This window comes from Oncorhynchus nerka, linkage group LG6 (genome assembly GCF_034236695.1).
Source record: "Oncorhynchus nerka isolate Pitt River linkage group LG6, Oner_Uvic_2.0, whole genome shotgun sequence".
In the NCBI taxonomy this organism is placed as follows: domain Eukaryota; kingdom Metazoa; phylum Chordata; class Actinopteri; order Salmoniformes; family Salmonidae; genus Oncorhynchus; species Oncorhynchus nerka.
Window position 1 is genome coordinate 82935751 of NC_088401.1, and position 21784 is coordinate 82957534.

A 21784-nucleotide genomic window follows, 5' to 3' on the forward strand; every position below is an offset into this window, starting at 1 on the left:
TCAGGCATAAGCTACGAATAATGAACACAAATGCATTTTATCGATGGTAATTTGAATGCACAGAGATACCGTGATGAGATCCTGAGGTCCATTTTCATGCCATTCATCACCTCATGTTTCAGCATGATAATGCACAGCCCCATGTGGCAAGATGCTGTACACAATTCCTGGAAGCTGAAAATGTCTTTGTTTCTCTATGGCCTGCATACTCACGAGACATGGTCACCCATTGTGCATGTTTGGGATGCTCTGGATCGATGTGTACAACAGCGTGTTCCAGTTCCCCCCCAATATCCAGAAACTTCGCACAGCAATTGAAGAGGAGTGGGACAACATTTCACAGGCCACAATCAACAGCCTGATCAACTCTGTGAAGGAGATGTGTCACACTGCATGGGGCAAAATGGTGGTCACCCCAGATACCGACTGGCTTTCTGATCCCCGCCAATACTTTTTTTTAAGGCATCTGTGACCAGATGCATATCTCTATTCCCAGTGATGTGAAATCTGTACATTAGGGCCTAATGAATTTATTTTAATTGACTTAATTTCCTTATATGAACTGTAACTCAATAAAATCTTTGAAATTGTTCCATGTTGGGTTTTATATTTTTGTTCAGTGTACTAACGATACCTGTCCAAGTATCACGATACCGGTCAAGGAAATTCACACTTTTACTCAATGCAACATATTGAATTTAACTTCACACTGGTCAGTGGATAATAGAATCCTACATTTAATGGCTGATTGGCTCAGTCTACTCAGACTGGTCTGTGCAATTGGTTATAACAGGCGATGATACAAATGTATCAACGTTGCTGAAATGACACACGTGTATCAACGTTTCTGAAATGATACAAATGTATCAACGTTGCTGAAATGACACACGTGTATCAACATTGCTGAAATGATACACGTGTATCAACGTTGCTGAAATGATACAAATGTATCAACGTTGCTGAAATGATACACATGTATCAACATTGCAGAAATGATACAAATGTATCAACGTTGCAGAAATGATACACATGTATCAACATTGCAGAAATGATACACATGTATCAACATTGCAGAAATGATACAAATGTATCAACATTGCAGGAATGACACAAATGTATCAACGTTGCAGAAATGACACACATGTGTCAACGTTGCAGAAATGACACACATGTGTCAACGTTGCAGAAATGACACACATGTGTCAACGTTGCAGAAATGACACACATGTGTCAACGTTGCAGAAATGACACACATGTGTCAACGTTGCAGGAATGACACACATGTATCAACGTTGCAGGAATGATACAAATGTATCAACGTTGCAGAAATGATACAAATGTATCAACGTTGCAGAAATGACACACATGTATCAACGTTGCAGAAATGACACACAAGTATCAACGTTGCAGAAATGACACACAAGTATCAACGTTGCAGAAATGACACACACGTGTCAACGTTGCAGAAATGATACACGTGTCAACGTTGCAGAAATGATACACGTGTCAACGTTGCAGAAATGATACACGTGTCAACGTTGCAGAAATGATACACGTGTCAACGTTGCAGAAATGATACACATGTATCAACGTTGCAGAAATGATACACATGTATCAACGTTGCAGAAATGATACACATGTATCAACGTTGCAGAAATGATACACATGTATCAACGTTGCAGAAATGATACACATGTATCAACGTTGCAGAAATGATACACATGTATCAACGTTGCTGAAATGATACACATGTATCAACGTTGCAGAAATGATACACATGTATCAACGTTGCAGAAATGATACACATGTATCAACGTTGCAGAAATGATACACATGTATCAACGTTGCTGAAATGATACACATGTATCAACGTTGCTGAAATGATACACATGTATCAACATTGCTCACTCTGAAAGCCGCTCCAATGTAACAAAACAGTTTAAACAGAAGACTCATCAGGGTCTGCATCCCAGCTACCACGTAAACACTGGTGCACTTCACTCTTGTATAATGAAAAGCAATTTTAAAAAATGCAAGAAATTACTATTATTATAATTATTCTGCCTAATGTGAGTGATATTTGATATTTCAATATTTTAAAAACACATGAAATATTTTTAAGTGTGCAGATTAGTACAAAAATAATTAAGAACTTCTTACCCTGGTCTTTGGGAGTTGAATGTGGATTAATCAAAATACGTGGTGTGTCTCTCCAGTCAGATGATGATATTGATGTTATGATGAATATGCTATACGAGATCACAAAAAGATATCTTCTTTTTACCCTGGAAGCATGTCTTTTAATAGTCCAGATACTAGGCTTCATCATCATCATCATCATCATCTCATTTCCTTATTTGGGTATGAAACTTTACCTGATATCCAAAAGTAGATCTGTTCACAGTCTAAGATGACCACCACCAACCACTGTCTCGGTTTACCTACAACTGTTTTCAAAAACCTCTCGTGTGTGTGTGTGTGTGCGAGAACCACCTTTACAGAAACCATCTCTCATAAGCCATATCTGGTTTACTTTTTTTCCCCTTTTCTCTCCAACCCCTGAGAAAAGTATGCGATTGTAAACCAGATATGGCCAATGAGAGATGGTTTCTGGGAGTTTATGTTGTGTAGACTGGAGAGAGACACAGACACTTTCTTTTCGGCATAAGGGTCGTTCCACAAACAGATGGTTTTGCGTCCCTCTGATATTTTAAGTAGAGGCAAGCAGTTCTCCTTGCTGTAAAGCTGCCTGAGTGAGGGCTGGTAGGGAATGTGGCTGCCTGAGTGAGGGCTGGTAGGGAATGTGGCTGCCTGAGTGAGGGCTGGTAGGGAATGTGGCTGCCTGAGTGAGGGCTGGTAGAGAATGTGGCTGCCTGAGTGAGGGCTGGTAGAGAATGTGGCTGCCTGAGTGAGGGCTGGTAGAGAATGTGGCTGCCTGAGTGAGGGCTGGTAGAGAATGTGGCTGCCTGAGTGAGGGCTGGTAGAGAATGTGGCTGCCTGAGTGAGGGCTGGTAGAGAATGTGGCTGCCTGAGTGAGGGCTGGTAGAGAATGTGGCTGCCTGATTGAGGGCTGGTAGGGAATGTGGCTGCCTGAGTGAGGGCTGGTAGAGAATGTGGCTGCCTGAGTGAGGGCTGGTAGGGAATGTGGCTGCCTGAGTGAGGGCTGGTAGAGAATGTGGCTGCCTGAGTGAGGGCTGGTAGGGAATGTGGCTGCCTGAGTGAGGGCTGGTAGAGAATGTGGCTGCCTGGGTGAGGGCTGGTAGGGAATGTGGCTGCCTGAGTGAGGGCTGGTAGGGAATGTGGCTGCCTGAGTGAGGGCTGGTAGGGAATGTGGCTGCCTGAGTGAGGGCTGGTAGAGAATGTGGCTGCCTGAGTGAGGGCTGGTAGGGAATGTGGCTGCCTGAGTGAGGGCTGGTAGAGAATGTGGCTGCCTGAGTGAGGGCTGGTAGGGAATGTGGCTGCCTGAGTGAGGGCTGGTAGGGGCTGCCTGATGTGGCTGCCTGAGTGAGGGCTGGTAGGGAATGTGGCTGCCTGAGTGAGGGCTGGTAGGGAATGTGGCTGCCTGAGTGAGGGCTGGTAGGGAATGTGGCTGCCTGAGTGAGGGCTGGTAGGGCTGGAATGTGGCTGCCTGAGTGAGGGCTGGTAGAGAATGTGGCTGCCTGAGTGAGGGCTGGTAGGGAATGTGGCTGCCTGAGTGAGGGCTGGTAGGGAATGTGGCTGCCTGAGTGAGGGCTGGTAGGGAATGTGGCTGCCTGAGTGAGGGCTGGTAGAGAATGTGGCTGCCTGAGTGAGGGCTGGTAGGGAATGTGGCTGCCTGAGTGAGGGCTGGTAGGGAATGTGGCTGCCTGAGTGAGGGCTGGTAGGGAATGTGGCTGCCTGAGTGAGGGCTGGTAGGGAATGTGGCTGCCTGAGTGAGGGCTGGTGCCTGAGGGAATGTGGCTGCCTGAGTGAGGGCTGGTAGGGAATGTGGCTGCCTGAGTGAGGGCTGGTAGGGAATGTGGCTGCCTGAGTGAGGGCTGGTAGGGAATGTGGCTGCCTGAGTGAGGGCTGGTAGGGAATGTGGCTGCCTGAGTGAGGGCTGGTAGGGAATGTGGCTGCCTGAGTGAGGGCTGGTAGTGAGGGCTGTGGCTGCCTGAGTGAGGGCTGGTAGGGAATGTGGCTGCCTGAGTGAGGGCTGGTAGGGAATGTGGCTGCCTGAGTGAGGGCTGGTAGGGAATGTGGCTGCCTGAGTGAGGGCTGGTAGAGAATGTGGCTGCCTGAGTGAGGGCTGGTAGAGAATGTGGCTGCCTGAGTGAGGGCTGGTAGGGAATGTGGCTGCCTGAGTGAGGGCTGGTAGAGAATGTGGCTGCCTGAGTGAGGGCTGGTAGGGAATGGGCTGCCTGAGTGAGGGCTGGTAGGGAATGTGGCTGCCTGAGTGAGGGCTGGTAGGGAATGTGGCTGCCTGAGTGAGGGCTGGTAGAGAATGTGGCTGCCTGAGTGAGGGCTGGTAGGGAATGTGGCTGCCTGAGTGAGGGCTGGTAGGAATGTGGCTGCCTGAGTGAGGGCTGGTAGGGAATGTGGCTGCCTGAGTGAGGGCTGGTAGGGAATGTGGCTGCCTGAGTGAGGGCTGGTAGGGAATGTGGCTGCCTGAGTGAGGGCTGGTAGGGAATGTGGCTGCCTGAGTGAGGGCTGGTAGGGAATGTGGCTGCCTGAGTGAGGGCTGGTAGGGAATGTGGCTGCCTGAGTGAGGGCTGGTAGGGAATGGGCTGGAGTGAGGGCTGGTAGGGAATGTGGCTGCCTGAGTGAGGGCTGGTAGAGAATGTGGCTGCCTGAGTGAGGGCTGGTAGGGAATGTGGCTGCCTGAGTGAGGGCTGGTAGGGAATGTGGCTGCCTGAGTGAGGGCTGGTAGGGAATGTGGCTGCCTGAGTGAGGGCTGGTAGAGAATGTGGCTGCCTGAGTGAGGGCTGGTAGGGAATGTGGCTGCCTGAGTGAGGGCTGGTAGGGAATGTGGCTGCCTGAGTGAGGGCTGGTAGGAATGTGGCTGCCTGAGTGAGGGCTGGTAGGGAATGTGGCTGCCTGAGTGAGGGCTGGTAGGGAATGTGGCTGCCTGAGTGAGGGCTGGTAGGGAATGTGGCTGCCTGAGTGAGGGCTGGTAGGGAATGTGGCTGCCTGAGTGAGGGCTGGTAGAGAATGTGGCTGCCTGAGTGAGGGCTGGTAGAGAATGTGGCTGCCTGAGTGAGGGCTGGTAGGGAATGTGGCTGCCTGAGTGAGGGCTGGTAGAGAATGTGGCTGCCTGAGTGAGGGCTGGTAGAGAATGTGGCTGCCTGAGTGAGGGCTGGTAGGGAATGTGGCTGCCTGAGTGAGGGCTGGTAGGGAATGTGGCTGCCTGAGTGAGGGCTGGTAGAGAATGTGGCTGCCTGAGTGAGGGCTGGTAGAGAATGTGGCTGCCTGAGTGAGGGCTGGTAGGGAATGTGGCTGCCTGAGTGAGGGCTGGTAGAGAATGTGGCTGCCTGAGTGAGGGCTGGTAGGGAATGTGGCTGCCTGAGTGAGGGCTGGTAGGGAATGTGGCTGCCTGAGTGAGGGCTGGTAGGGAATGTGGCTGCCTGAGTGAGGGCTGGTAGGGAATGTGGCTGCCTGAGTGAGGGCTGGTAGGGAATGTGGCTGCCTGCTGGCTGAGTACAGCTGCCACACGTGATAGAAGCATGTAAGGGAATTGGTTATTATTGGACTGGCACATACAAGAGACTAGAGGCTGTTGCTGAAATCCAACTGAATGCATAAACCGAACTGACTTTAATAACATATTATACCAGGCGCCAGCAGGTTCTTTAGATCAGTGAGGCTGAAAAAGTTAGTAGTATCATACGAAACGGTACTACGCTATTCTAAAATGTTTGGCATCATGACGTTTTGGTTCCGTGATATTACCATTGTAGTGGTATACCATGCAACACTACTGCAAAGTCAGATGCTGACAGCAACTAGTTCAATGATATTACTGAACAGTCAGATGCTGACTGCCTCTGCTGAACAACCTTGAAATGACCATCGCTGTTCTGAAAAAGGCAATGAGGCAGGCTACATTCTGTTCTGCTGTTCTGAAAAAGGCAATGAGGCTGGCTACATTCTGTTCTCCTGTTCTGAAAAAGGCAATGAGGCTGGCTACATTCTGTTCTGCTGTTCTGAAAAAGGCAATGAGGCTGGCTACATTCTGTTCTGCTGTTCTGAAAAAGGCAACGAGGCTGGCTACATTCTGTTCTGCTGTTCTGAAAAAGGCAACGAGGCTGGCTACATTCTGTTCTGCTGTTCTGAAAAAGGAACGAGGCTGGCTACATTCTGTTCTGCTGTTCTGAAAAAGGCAACGAGGCAGGCTACATTCTGTTCTGCTGTTCTGAAAAAGGCAACGAGGCTGGCTACATTCTGTTCTACTGTTCTGAAAAAGGCAACGAGGCTGGCTACATTCTGTTCTCCTGTTCTGAAAAAGGCAATGAGGCTGGCTACATTCTGTTCTCCTGTTCTGAAAAAGGCAACGAGGCTGGCTACATTCTGTTCCCCTAAAAGTGTGACTTCTGATATTTTGTTGTCTCTCTCGGTTTTCACTTCCAATTTCTTTGTCAACATATGTAGGCCTATGTACATACGTACCAATCCATCAGTTCCCTCCCTCAGGGGAGTGATGGACAGTAAAGTTATTAGCAGCACAACGTGCTACCATGTGTGATGAAGAACAACTTAGACAAGTAGTAAGTAGTCAAGTGAGTTTTTAAAAATGGCTATTAAACCTAATCAATATTTATTATTTTTAGATAATCAAGTACAGTTCTTTTTCTTTTTGTTCCTTGTCAGAGGAGGAACATAGAAAATGATCTTGCATTGAAGATACATAGCTAGGAGATGATAACCTTCTTAGCTAGGAGACTATATTCATAGATCCAAACGTTTGACCTCTAACCTGTCGGCGTCATGAAGCAATACAATTTGCTGAATGTTGTCAGTATTTATTTACTTTGTTCCAAGTTATGATGAAATGCAAATAAGAAAATCACTTCTGACATGGAAAATGCACAGTTCTACAGATGATGCAATACAAACACAGAACTGGACCTTATAGACTCAGTTATACAGACAGTTTAGAGGTTCAGCTCTGGGCTAGGCTCAACATATACACAAAAGTATGTGAACACCCCTGCAAAGTAGTGGACTCGGCCATTTCAGCAACATCCTTTGCTGACAGGTACATAAAATCGAGCACACCGCCATGCAATCTCAAAAGACAAACATTGGCAGTAGAATGGCCTAACTGAAGAGCTCAGTAACGTTCAACGAGGCACTGTCATATGATGCCACCTTCCCAACGTCTAAGAGCAACAATGGCTCAGCCGCGAAGTGGTAGGCCATACAAGTTCACAGAACAGGACCGCTGAGTGCTGAAGTGTGTAGCGTGTATAAATAGTCTGTCCTCGGTTGCAACACTCACATCCCGAGTAGTAGAATGGAAGTCCCCACAGCAGTGTTCCAACATCTAGTGGAAATCCTTCCCAGAAGAGTGGAGGAGTGGAGGCTGTTATAGCAGAAAGAAAAAAAGGGGGGGGGCAACTCCATATTAATGCCCATCATTTTGGAATGAGATGTTCAACGAGCAGGTGTATTTTGGACAGATTTAGACGAGAGTGAAACCTCTTGCTTTGCTTCTTCTCTGATAATATGCATGCCTACAAGTAACAGACATTTTTCATTAAGAGCTTAAAGGAAACATGCAACAATGACAAGCCTATTGTCTGACAGTTCCTGTTATCAATCAGCAAACCAAAAGGCATATCCTGTTATCAGTCAGCAATATAAAGCCGCTAATAAAACTTAATTTTCATACATTTACCAAAATGTAATTCGCGGAAAACACCCTTCTTAACCTAATGCGAGCAGTTGTAATAGAGATGAAAATCTCTGTTAGAATTTTAGAAAGAGGGGGAATATAATAGCAACAGCTAGCAGAGGTTGCTAATATGACTAGGATTGAGCCTTTGGCTTCTGGACAACGAAAGAACAGTATAAACCAGATAAGTAAAAAATAAAAGTAACAAATAATTAAAGAGCTTCAGTAAAATAACAACAGCGAGGCTATATACAGGGGGTACCGGTACAGAGTCAATGTGGAGGCTCCTTGATTGCACACGCTTTTTCAGTTATGCCCACACATTTTCCATAGGATTGAGGTCAGAGCTTTGTGATGGCCACTCCAATACCTTGACTTTGTTGTACTTAATCCATTTTGCCACAACTTTGGAAGTATGCTTGGGGTCATTGTCCATTTGGAAGACCCATTTGCGACCAAGCGTTAATTAACTTCCTGACTGATGTCTTGAGATGTTGCTTCAATATATCCACATAATTTTCCACCCTCATTATGCTATCTATATTGTGAAGTGCACCAGTCACTCCTGCAGCACCTCACCCCCACAACATGATGCTGCCACCCCCGGGCTTCACGGTTGGGATGGTGTTCTTCGGCTTGCAAGTCTCCCCCTTTTTCCTCCAAACATAACAATGGTCATTATAGCCAAACAGTTATTTTTGTTTCATCAGACCAGAGGACATTTCTCAAAAAATTACTATCTTTGTCCCCATGTGCAGTTGCAAACCGTAGTCTGGCTTTTTTAATGGCGGTTTTGGAGCAGTGGCTTCTTCCTTGCTGAGAGGCCTTTCAGGTTATGTCGATATCGGACTCGTTTTACTGTGGATATAGATACTTTTGTACCCGTTTCCTCCAGCATCTTCACAAGGTCCTTTGCTGTTGTTCTGGGATTGATTTGCACTATTCACACCACTATTCACACTCTAGGAGACAACGTGTCTCCTTCCTGAGTGGTATGACAGCTGCATGGTCCCATGGTGTTTATACTTGCGTACTATTGTTTGTACAGATGAACGTGGTACCTTCAGGCGTTTGGAAATTGCTCCCAAGGATGAACCAGACTTGTGGTGGTCTACGATTTTCCCATGATGTCAAGCAAAGAGGCAATGAATTGGAAGGTAGGCCTTGAAATACATCCAGAGGTACACCTCAAATTGACTCAAATCATGTCAATTAGCCTATCAGAAGCTTCTAAAGCCATGACATAATTTTAGAGAATTTTCCAAGCTGTTGAAAGGCAGTCAAATTAGTGTATGTAAACTTTTGAGCCAATGGAATTGTGATACAGTGAAATAATCTGTCTGTAAATAATTGTTGGAACAATTACTTGTGTCATGCACAAAGTAGATCGTCTAACTGACTTGCCAAAACTATAGTTTGTTTTAACAAGAAATTTGTGGAGTGGTTGAAAAACGAGTTAATGACTCCAACCTAAGTGCATTTAAACTTCTGACTTCAACTGTAGGTAGAATTAAAGTGACTATGCAAAGATAATAAACAGAGAGTAGCAGTTGCATAAAGAGGGGGGGATGCAAATAGTCTGGGTAGATATTTGATTAGCTGTAATAGGAGTCTTATGGCTTGGGGGGGTAGAAGCTGTTAAGAAGTCTTTTTGACCTAGACTTGGCACTCCGGTACTGTTGCTGTGCGGTAGCAGAGAGAACAGTCTATGACTACAAGTTTAACCAACTTGGATCTATTTGCGAGTTAACAAGGCTAAACAGTTGAAGTATGGCCACCTTTCTGTCTATCTCCGACTGTTTGAACAGCATACTAGACTGTCCACTTTGTTCAGATGTTGAAATCAAGTGGCCTACCACATTTCTCACAATGAGAACGAGTTGCCATATCCTTATATAAAAAAACTGTGCTTTATGCTTTTTGCACATTTCTAAAAATAGACTAGACAGCTAGTATAACAGTCTTTGGCTAAAATGCTGCTAGCGGTACGTGTTACCTCAATGCTGTGCTCGACAAACTGAGGATTCATTTCCCAAAATCAATGTTCATGGATACTCCCGTTGTAGTAGTGTTTACTCTGCACGTAATTTGAGGAGTTGAGACATAAAAAGGCTATCAGTAGAAAGGTCGACTTCTCCTCCATTACCGTAAAATTATTTCTCAAGGGTGGGACTAAAAATGTAATTAAATTAAAAAGAACTTGTGTAAAATGTATACGGGTTCAGAACCTTTTTGAAACATCACAGTTGACAAATATACATCAAAACTGGATGGTCTTCAGAGATAAGATGGGAGGGGTTGAAGGAGGCTGAATGAATGGGCCTAAAAACAAACAAACTATTGGAATATAGACTGTGTCCTTAAAATGTATATAGTATGTATAAGCTGGAAGTAAAAGCCTAAAAGTTGTAGTCCATTAGTTTACTCCAATTAGGGGAGGGGTGGTTAGGGGAAAATAAAGGCTCAATGCAACACAGTCATGAAGAGGCCCTGAAAATGCCTCTTCCCCCACAGGAGGCTGAAAAGATTCAGCATGGGCCTATAGATCATTATTAATAAGTTATAAATTAGTTAACCACTCGGACTATCTGTGTTGACGATTTTTGCAATACCTCTTTTGAAATCATCAACATACGCTACTGTTTATTATCTATCCTGTTGCCTAGTCACTTTATCCCTACCTATATGTACATATCTACCTCAATGACCTAGTACCCATGCACATGGACTCGGTACTGGTACCCTGTGTATACGACAAAGTTATTATAGACTCGGTACTGGTACCCTGTGTACACGGCAAAGTTATTATGGACGCGGTACTGGTACCCTGTGTATACGGCCAAGTTATTATGGACTCGGTACTGGTACCCTGTGTATACGGCCAAGTTATTATGGACTCGGTACTGGTACCCTGTGTATACGGCCAAGTTATTATGGACTCTGTACTGGTACCCTGTGTATAAGGCCAAGTTATTATGGACTCTGTACTGGTACCCTGTGTATACGGCCAAGTTATTATGGACTCGGTACTGATACGCTGTGTATATAGCCAAGTTATCTTTACTCATTGTGGATTTATTCCTATAATTTTTTCTGTGTGTTCACCTTTAACTCTGCACTGTTGGAAAAGGACCAGTATGTAAGCGTTTCACTGTTAGTCTACACACCTGTTGTTGACGAGGCATGTGGCAAATAAAATGTGATTTGATTTTGTGAGTGGCAGGGGGAGGGGCTTGATGAGTGCGTGTGTAAACAGAGAGAAAGAGGCCAAAAGCTCTCAAAATAAGCATAATGCTTTTCTATGGGCTTGTCATCTACCCTCCCGCCTTCGGTACAATGACTCCCATTGTTAGGGTGCAGACGTGAACATCATTATATCCAGATCTCTGGTGTAAATGAGAAGGTGCCCACAACACAGGAGTGAAGGAGACGAGACCAAAAACACAACATGAGAACAAGCCGAAATAAACACTCATTAAAAAACATCAAGGGCTAATGACATGTCCCTACAAGGGCTAATGACATGTCCCTACAAGGGCTAATGACATGTCCCTACAAGGGCTAATGACATGTCCCTACAAGGGCTAATGACATGTCCCTACAAGGGCTAATGACATGTCCCTACAAGGGCTAATGACATGTCCCTACAAGGGCTAATGGCATGTCCCTACTAATGGCATGTCCCTACAAGGGCTAATGACATGTCCCTACAAGGGCTAATGGCATGTCCCTACAAGGGCTAATGACATGTCCCTACAAGGGCTAATGACATGTCCCTACAAGGGCTAATGGCAAGTCCCTACAAGGGCTAATGGCAAGTCCCTACAAGGGCTAATGGCAAGTCCCTACAAGGGCTAATGGCATGTCCCTACAAGGGCTAATGGCATGTCCCTACAAGGGCTAATGGCATGTCCCTACAAGGGCTAATGGCATGTCCATGCAGTTTTCAAACAATGTACTGGTAAGTGCTAAAATAGAGGTGTGTTCCTGTCACCAGATCTCAGCTAGGGCTGGGCGTTATATCAAATTAATGTTGTTTTGCACAATATTCCACATGCCTGTATCGCCCTAGCTGAGATCTGGTGACAGGAACACACCTCTATTTTAGCACTTACCAGTACATTGTTTGAAAACTGCATGGACATGCCATTAGCCCTTGCTTTACATCTGAATATAAACATGCCTGGATTAGCCTAAAATTTTGAAGTAACTGGCCCAGTATTTCGTCAGACGTCATTACTCATTTATCTGGACATAATAAGGACATTCATTGATGAATTAATTAACAGAAGTACCTACGAAAGGGCTTTGGCACAGTAGCTGTCAGTTAGCTACTTACCCACAACTACCCACTTAATTTACTAGCTGACAACAACAAAAAAGCTATAGGTATAACGTTAGCTAGGTACGGCCCTTTAGATCCACTTACCCCCCAAAAATTACATTCTGCAATTACTGCGTCCAAAATACCAGTCGACTGCAGTTATTACACTTTTACTGCAGTTTCAAAACATTTTTTTTTTTGCAAGGTCTCAAAGCCATCTAGAAACCGTTCGGTTTGGAGCTGTATTTGTTAGCCAAGCTAGTCTATATCAACATCGTTGTTTGATCACATATTACAGCTACATCACCTCCAGCTGGTTAACGTTAGTAGACAAAACATCAGTTTGTTTTGCATGCTCCAATCCTGTCTAAGTAATGTTAGCTAGCTAGTTATATACGATTCATTCACGAGAACTCACCTGTAAAGCGGTGATTCCTGCCTCGGTAGTGTTACATCAAAGGAGTTCGCTAGAGGGGCATCTCTTGGCAGAGCAGTATTTTTTCCTACTATGCACGTCGATATTGTACTTGACGTGAGAGGAAAAGGCGATCTCTGTAAAAATACAAGTGAACTGCTAATGCTAGCTTTTTGAAGACCACTACCGGTACAAAGGTCGTTTGGTCACATGGTTTGGAAGAGGGTGCATGTCAGCTGACCAAATGTTGTATACTTTGATTTTGTAGCTTGCTAGCTGTCTTGTTACGCAAACGATCTATTTCCATCAATACTAGCTAAGTCAATTATCGTTAGTCTGAAATTATGCCGATTGTTTGGTGTGAAACATCACCACAAACATTTAATTGGCCAAGTTGATACAAGCGTAAGCGCTGCGTGTTCGCCCATGGAGAAGACTGGGCTAGTCTTTATTTTTGTTTGTTTATCTGAACAATTTAAATCTGCGGCAGAATCTATCGATATTGTGACACCATGTGTCACTTTTTCGCGAACTCGGCCATTGTTTCATATTTGGTTAAATTGTAGCTGATTCCTAAAAAAATAAAGAATTCCAAAACGTTCCAGAATAAAACAACTTCCGCATTCCGGTGTGACATATTAAGGGACTGGATAAGTTACCTTCAACAATGTAGCTATGGGGAAAAAATTACTTCTCCCAAAATAATTTAATTGTTCTGGAAAAAAATATATTAGTCAGTACAATTGTGCTCTCATCCCACTAACGTTATACATGTGAATTTTGCCTCAAAAATGCCAAGTTACTTTTAACCAATATCTAGCAAAGTGTTGATGGTCCCTAACTTTGATGTTGCTAGCCCGGCAGCAACACATTCACTACCTAGTTAGTGGTGCAAGCTTTGAAAGAGGCGAAATCTTGAACTCAACAGCAACATGACGACCGTAAAATGTGTTATTGTTACATTGTTAAGTAGCTAGCTGGTGCTGAGATTGCGGTGCTTTGATACATATACAGCCTGAAACTAATGCCTGCAAAATCGTGTAAATGTTCCTTACAGGCCAGAATGTTTAATACAATTATATTTACACGTAGTCTATCGGTTGTCTGTGCGGTTTGTCCTTGAGACAAAATATCCACAGGAAACGAACTAGTTGACCTGTAGCGAAATGCTTGTGCTTATAGTTCCAACAGTGCAGCAATTTCTAATAAGTAATCTAACAATTACACAACATGTACCCAAAACACACAAATCTAAGTAAGGAATGGGTCTAAGGCACTGCATCTCAGTGCTTGAGGCGTCACGATAGACACACTGGTTCGATTCCAGGCTGTATCACAACCGGCCGTGATTGGGACCCCCTAGGGCAGCGGGTTTGGCCGGTGTAGGCCGTTATTGTAATAAGAATTTGTTCTTAATTGACTTGCCTAGTTAAATAAAGGTTAAAATAAATAAATAAAATATATGCATATGTGGAGGAGCATAGACTAAGATACAGTAGAATAGAATACAGTATATACATATGAAATGAGTAATGCAAGATATGTAAACATTATTAAAGTGACTAGTGTTCCATTTATTAAAGTGGCCAATGATTTCAAGTCTGTGTATGTAGGCTGCAGCCTATCTGTGCTAGTGATGGCTATTTAAAAGTCTGATGGCCTTGAGATAGAAGCTGTTTTTCAGTCTCTCGGTCCCCGCTTTGATGCACCTGTACTGACCTCGCCTTCTGGATGATAGCGGGGTGGACAGGCAGTGGCTCGGGTGGTGGTTGTCCTTGGTGATCTTTTTGGCCTTCCTGCGACATCGGGTGCTGTAGGTGTCATGGAGGGCAGGTAATTTGCCCCCTGTGATGCGTTGTTGCGCCTCCTTCACCTTGTCTGTGTGGGTGGACCATTTCAGTTTGTCAGTGATGTGTACACCGAGGAACTTAACTTTCTACCTTCTCCACCGCTGTCCCGTCGATGTGGATGGGGGGATGCTCCTTCTGCTGTTTCCTGATGTCCATGATCGTCTTTGTTTTGTTGATGTTGAGTGAGTGGTTGTTTTCGCGGCACCACACTCCCGAAACCCTCACCTCCCTGTAGGCTGTCTCGTCGTTGTTGGTCATCAAGCCTACCACTGTAGTGTCGTCTGCAAACTTGATGATTGAATTGGAGGCGTGCGTGGCCACGCAGTCATGGGTGAACGGGAATACAGAAGGGGACTGAGCATGCACCCTTGTGGGGCCCCAGTGTTGAGGATCAGCGAAGTGGAGGTGTTGTTTCCTACCTTCACCACCTGGGGGCGGCCCATCAGGAAGTCCAGGACCCAATTGCACAGGGTGGGGTTCAGACCCAGGCGCTCGAGCTTAATGATGAGCTTTGAGGGTATTATGGTGTTGAATGCTGAGCTATAGTCAATGAACAGCATTCTTACATAGGTATTCCTCTTGTCCACATGGGATAGGGCAGTGTGATGGCGATTGCATCGTCTGTGGACCTATTGGGGCAGTAAGATTTAAGTAAGTAAGTAAGCAAATTTAAGTGGGTGGCAGGTAAGATGGAGGTGAATTGATCCTTGACTAGTCTCTTAAAGCACTTCATGATGACAGAGGTGAGTGCTACAGGGCAATAGTCATTTAGTTAATTTCGTTCAGTTTTGCATTCTTGGGTACAGGAACAATTGTGGCCGTTTTGAAGCATGTAGGGACAGCAGACTGGGATAGGGAGAGATTGAATATGTCCGTAAACACACCAACCAGCTGGTCTTGGTCTGTGCATGCTCTGAGGACGTGGCTAGGGATGCCGTCTGGACCAGCAGCCTAGCGAGGGTTAACACATTTAAATGTCTTACTCACATTGGCCACAGAGGAGAGCCCACAGTCCTTGGTAGCGGGCCGGTGTCGGTGGAGCTGTGTTATCCTCAAAGCGGGTGAAGAAGCTGTTTAGCTTGTCCAGGAGCAAGACGTTGGTGTCCGCGACATGGCTAATTTTCCTTTTGTAGTTCGTGATTGTCTGTAGACCCTGCCACATACGTCTCGTGTCTGAGCTGTTTTTCAGCGACAGGGTCTGGGAGATTAGTCAGGATCAAGGGAAAGATGAACGGAGCAAAGTACAGAAAGGTCCTTGATGAAAACCTGCTCCATAGGTCTCAGGATCTCAGACTGGGGCGAAGGTTCACCTTCCAATAGGACAACGACCCTAAGCACACAACCAAGACAACGCAGGAGTAGCTTCGGGACCAGTCTCTAAATGACCTTGAGTGGCCCAGCCAGTGCCCGGACTTGAACCTGATCGAACACCTGGAAATAGCTGTGCAGCGACGTTCCCCATCCAACCTGACAGAGCTTGAGAAGATCTGCAGAGAAGAATGGGAGAAATTCCCCAAGCTTGTAGCGTGCCAAGCTTGTAGCGTCATACCCAAGAAGACTCTAGTCTGTTTATCGCTGCCAAAGGTGCATCAACAAAGTACTGAGTAAAGGGTCTGAATATTTCAGTTTTTTTATTTGTAATACATTTGCCAAAAAATTATATAAACCTGTTTTTGCTTTGTCATTATGGGTTATTGTGTTTTAGATTGATGAGGGGAAAATAAATATTTAATCAATTTTAGAATAAGTCTGTAACGTAACAAAATATGGCAAAAGTCAAGGAGTCGGAATACTTTTCGAATGCACTGTAGAAACTACAGAGTCAAAGCATTTATCCCAAGACCAATGCAGTGTGATCACTGTGAAGCTTTTGGTTATGTAGCAAGTGTTTGCAGAAGGGAGAAGACAAGATGTCCAAGTTGTGGGAAAGATCATGTCGTGTGTTATAAAAGTGATGAAAATGTGACATGTTGTAACTGTGGAGGGAACCATGAAGCCACGTCTTTGGAATGCCCCACAAGAAGGAAAGACAATGAGGTGCCCAAAGACAGGGCTGTCCAGAGCATTTCATATGCAACAGATGTTAAAAGGGTTGAGGGTTTGAATGGTGCTCCTGAAGAGTCCATGGTGGTGGACACTTTCACTGCAGAGCCGAATATATTGATCAAAGTCACCTTGTCCGAGAGAGATTTACATGGGTATCAAAATGTCACTCCAGGGTAAGCCTACACGAAACACAGCCCTTATTTAAGGGTTTCAAAAATCCCTTATGGGGAAAAGGAATGGTGGAAAAAACGATTGGAACCATTTCCCTGTTTGACCACTAGATTTTATGGGTATTATGACATCACCACTGTGGGGCTCTATAGGTTAACAATACTTTCCTGTGGATATTTTGTCTCAAATTTCAAGCAGCTGAAGAACAAATTAAACCGCACAGACAACCGATGTAGAGTAAGTTTAAATGTAATTTTATTCAACATTCTGGCTTGTAAGGAACATTTTACATGATTTTTCAGGCTGTATATGCCAATTAATTGTGTATTACAGCCTGATTTTATTACAGCCTGATTTAATCAAACGAATACATAGCTAGCTAGCTTAGCTAGTCATTGCTTGCTAACTGGTTAGCTGTCCCATTCTAGCATGAGAAGGACACACAACCCCTGGAATATTAATCATTTTGTGAATTATTCCCACAGAAGCACGAATTCTTTGTGGACATGACATGTGAGGGATGCTCTGGGGCAGTCACCCGAGTCCTCAATAAACTGGGTGAGTAGCTAAATGTCACCCGATACCTCAATAAACTGGGTGAGTAGCTACATGTCACCCGAGTCCTCAATAAACTGGGTGAGTAGCTAAATGTCACAGCAAATCCAGCTGGAACATCTGTTAAACAACACACACACAGGCTCACACACTTTGTTGAGAATGGTGTGCTTTGGTTTAGCTAAATTCAGCAAATATAGATTACTTGTGTCCTATTGACTGGCTTGCTAAAATGTGTTTTATTTTCTCTTTCTGTCTTATTTGTTGGCGTAAGGTGGTGTCCAATTTGAGATCGACCTCCCCAACAAGAAGGTTTTCATTGAGTCTGACAAGGACAAGGACGTGCTTCTGGAAACACTTAAGAAGACTGGAAAGGCGGCGAACTACATCGGCCCCAAGTGACGAATCCTCCTCTTTCCTCTTATAGAACAGGTGAACTCTCTAAATATATTAAGTGACAATCAATTCAATATCGAACAAACTTCCCATCCGTCCCTACAGCTCCTTCCTCTTCTCACCATCGCAACCTGTTTAGCCTTATCGTGTCCTTGTTTCTGTGTGTTAGCTGTTGGTTGGTGCTGATATGAAGGATGATCATGAGAAGAAAGAACCCTGGCTGACATGTCTTCATGGACCACTGGAATGAGCTTGCACTGCCAAGCTGTCCACTTTCAGTAATTTAAGCACTATTATTGATGTGTCCCGAATGCCACTATAAAGGCCCAGGTCCAAAGTAGGGCACTGTATACGGAATAGAGTACCCTTTTGGGACGAATCCACTGTGAATATCCAGTGTGATTGATGCGCAGGATTAAATATATCATGTTATCTATATGGGTTAACTTTACCGCAGGGAAATGAAAGGATGTAAAGATCGCTGTCTCTGCTTTGTCTTAATGAAAGCACCTATTGTAATTCACATTGATTTGGGGGGAACGGCAATCATCCTGTATTACGTTTTCCTTTCGCTGTCTGAATATTGTTCATGTTTACCCACATGTCAAATAAAAAAAACGGTGACACCTGTCCTCTTATTTTTTAATTTTCACACATAGTCAAACCTTCTGCGGAAGGCCGTCCTAAAGAGCTATTTGTTATCCCAAGAAAATACGGCCTAATTTACATAAGAAATAATAAAAACAAAATTGGTCCGCATACAAGTTCTGATGAGTAACATATTATTTTAGTTTGGAGATGTCTTGCCAGGTTGTATGATGTGACTGCCACTAGGTGGTAGTGTTTATTCTTGGTTTAATTTGACAGGAGGATCTCGCCCCTTTTTCATCGATTGCGTGGAATTTGACTTCAGTTTCTTGCACAATGTCATGTACCTTCAGCCGTAAGAGTGTTATGTAGTTTATTAGAAAAAAAGTACATTTTTAAGAAGACACGGTGTATATACTATCTCTGAGACAATTTGCGATTGAGTCTACGGTGCTATGACAGGCGAACCATCCCTTACCCCTATGTTAGTTGGTACAATCCGAACGGGACCTTCCACAAGTCCCAGGACAACGGACACTACCAATTCATAAAAGAGGGTGGCACAGCAGATGTAGAAAGACCACCCAAGATATCTGAACATTAGTGATGACTGTTCTTCGATGGACACCAGGAAGAGGATTACAGTACCGGTACACAGGACCACTGGGAGGGATAGAACAAAAAAAACAATGAAAACGTAATAATATATTGACAGAGAGGAAAATCAAAATAGAATTGTATTTGTCACGTGTGCCGAATACAACAAGTGTAAACCCTACAGTGAAATGCTTACTGACAGGCCTTTAACTAACAACGCATTAAGAAGTTTTAAGAAGAAAAAAAGGTTTTTAGGTAAAAACAAAATAGAAAATAAAAGTAACAAATAATTCAACAGCAGCAGTAATACAATGCAGAATTATTATTTTAAAACATGAAGATAAAAAATATCTTCCAAGTAACAAATACATCTGGCGTATAAAAGCTGATCTTGCATCCCGATCACATACAAATTCCCACCAATCATGTATTGCAGCCAACAGAAATCAGCATATAAACTAGCAAGTACTTTTTGACATCCTGGGCATTATGTAACCTGGAATACAAACTGATACTCCATTTAACCATACGGAGCATATCTGTTTGGATTCATATCAATCTGGATTCCACTCCATGTCATAATGCTCTAATGCAGTGACAAATCATTAAGCGAGCACAAACACCTACCTGAGACATGTTTCATAGCCTACCTGAGATAATATTTCATTGCCTACCTGAGATAATATTTCATTGCCTACCTGAGATAATATTTCATTGCCTACCTGAGATAATATCGAGGAGTAGTGCAGCAATGACGCTCCTACCACTGTCGAGAGCTGGTCTGATAGTGAAAAGAGAAGCAAAGGAGAGAGCGCTGGAGCCAGAGAGGACTATCCAAGACGAACTATATGTACCTGATAATGAATCAAATAGGTACTTATAAGGTATCTGACGTTCATGCCATCAACTTAGCCTATGTTGACATTTGTACACATAGTAGTAGGCAGACAGTCAGCCATTTCAGGTACATGTTTGTGTTATTTAGAGAGACCATTTTAAAAAGACTAGGCCTCAAGTTATAACATGCTGTAATTGTAGTTATATACTTTATAAACCTGTTCTCGTTCTCTTGAATTAAACAGATGTGTACGTCAATGTAGCCCAGTTTAATGAATAGCCCACATTCATCACATCTTGTGAGTGGGAGACTGCTGCCTGACAAAATGTGCTTACCCTGAAGAAAGAGCCTGATGTCATAACGCTTTGAGTTTGATGACAGTATGTCACACATACACTACTACCAACATACTGTCACAGTGGTCCAATTGTTCTCTTGTACAGTGGTTTGGAATAGCACTGTATGCATTCCAAATGGCACCCTCATTCCCCCCCGATAGCGTAGCGCTCTATAGGCCTCCGGTCAAAAGTAGTGCACTATAATGGGAGTATGGTGCGATTAGGGATGTAGTCACTCTCCCTCCACAAAAGGACAACATGTAATGCGCAACGCTGCTCACCCGTCCATGCTGGGAACCCGGTGCAACTGGAGAAGCCTTCGTAGCTGTTGCAGAGCCTAAAACAAGGCATTGTCCCCCCCACACATTGACTCTGTACCGGTACCCCCCTGTACATAGTCTCACTATTGTTATTTTACTGCTGCTCTTTAATTACTTGTTCATTTTATTTCTTATTCTTGTTCATATTCTTTATTATTATTATTTTTGTATTCATGTTTGTATGGGTAGCCTAGTGGTTAGAGTGTAGAGGCGGCAGAGTAGCCTAGTGTTTAGAGCGTTGGACTAGTAACCGGAAGGTTGCAAGTTCAAATCCCCGAGCTGACGAGGTACAAATCTGTCGTTCTGCCCCTGAACAGGCAGGAACAGGCAGGCTGTCATTGAAAATAAGAATTTGTTCTTAACTTGCTTGGTTAAATAAAAATGGCAAACGGGCCCTCGCTGGTCCCCTCCGGTTGGACCAGCCACCGTGGGGGCACACAGGCACGTTGTGTACAGCCTAAACTCCACAGACACCATGGGGGCACACAGGCACGTTGTGTACAGTCTAAACTCCACAGACACCATGGGGGCACACAGGCACGTTGTGTACAGCCTAAACTCCACAGACACTATGGCTGTCGTTACTGGGCTCCTCATGCCACTCGTTATTGTCTTTCTCTGTTCCTCAGATGTTCTTCAAAATGTCCTCTTTCAAGCAGCTCAGTCAGATTCATTCATTACTGGAAGATCAGGGATAGCTTTTTAGTTTACACGTTATAGCCTATCTGATTGAAATGGTTAGGCTTCTTTGGTTCAGAAATGGTTTGGTGTCCAATGACAGCCTTGGATCTTTGTGTTCCTGCATTCAGAATGTGATGTGTATTCTGTTCTATCAACGATATCATGTTTATTCTATCACAAATGATACTGGCTTAGCTAGACGGTCACAAATACAGTCTATTTGCTTTTGTGATTTTGGCCAACGTTGTCCATAAGGCAGGTATATCTGGGAACAGATGCTTATTAAATACTATTATTAAAAAAATCATCTGTATTGCTGTCATCCACATCTAGTGACAACGCTTCACTCAACATATTCATTGCAGAAGGAGATCTATGGAAACAGGAAGACTTATTTTTGTAATTCATACCATTTTTTATTTTTTATATTTCTAAATCAAATAAATAAAAGTAATTAATAATAATTTATAAATAAATACATTTGCGACTGAATGAATCAAACAGTAATTAAACACGATATTAGGTCATAGATAACTTACTGTAAGTGTTATTAAAATGTACATTAAAATATTTGTCACTTTTTGGAATTCGTGCAACCCAAGACTGTTGCTTGTTTAATATAGAGACTGACTGATGAGCTACGATTGAATAATTGGCTGTTCAATCAAGTGTCTCAACAGCTTAGATAGGAAATCCCAGGGAGGTACAGTAAATTCACACTCCTCTCACTACCCTGTCTGACTCTTTCCTGAGTTGACCAGCGAGGCCGTCCTCCTGAGGGGAGGGAAACGCTCCTGTTAGATCCTGTGGTCC

At 43.9% G+C, this 21784-nt stretch overlaps 1 protein-coding gene across 1 annotated transcript in view; it reads right to left on the reverse strand.

Moving 5' to 3' along the window:
• The window catches only part of LOC115116888 (proton-coupled amino acid transporter 1-like), a 46386-nt gene extending 33386 nt beyond the window's left edge, over positions 1 to 13000 (reverse strand). Inside the window, exons 1-2 of the mRNA XM_065019950.1 lie at positions 12595 to 13000; positions 7457 to 7540 (exon numbers count right to left, since the gene is read on the reverse strand). The gene's annotated coding sequence lies outside the window, so the exon portion shown is untranslated. The remainder of the gene's footprint in view (positions 1 to 7456; positions 7541 to 12594) is intronic.
• Between the last annotated feature and the right edge of the window lie 8784 nt (positions 13001 to 21784).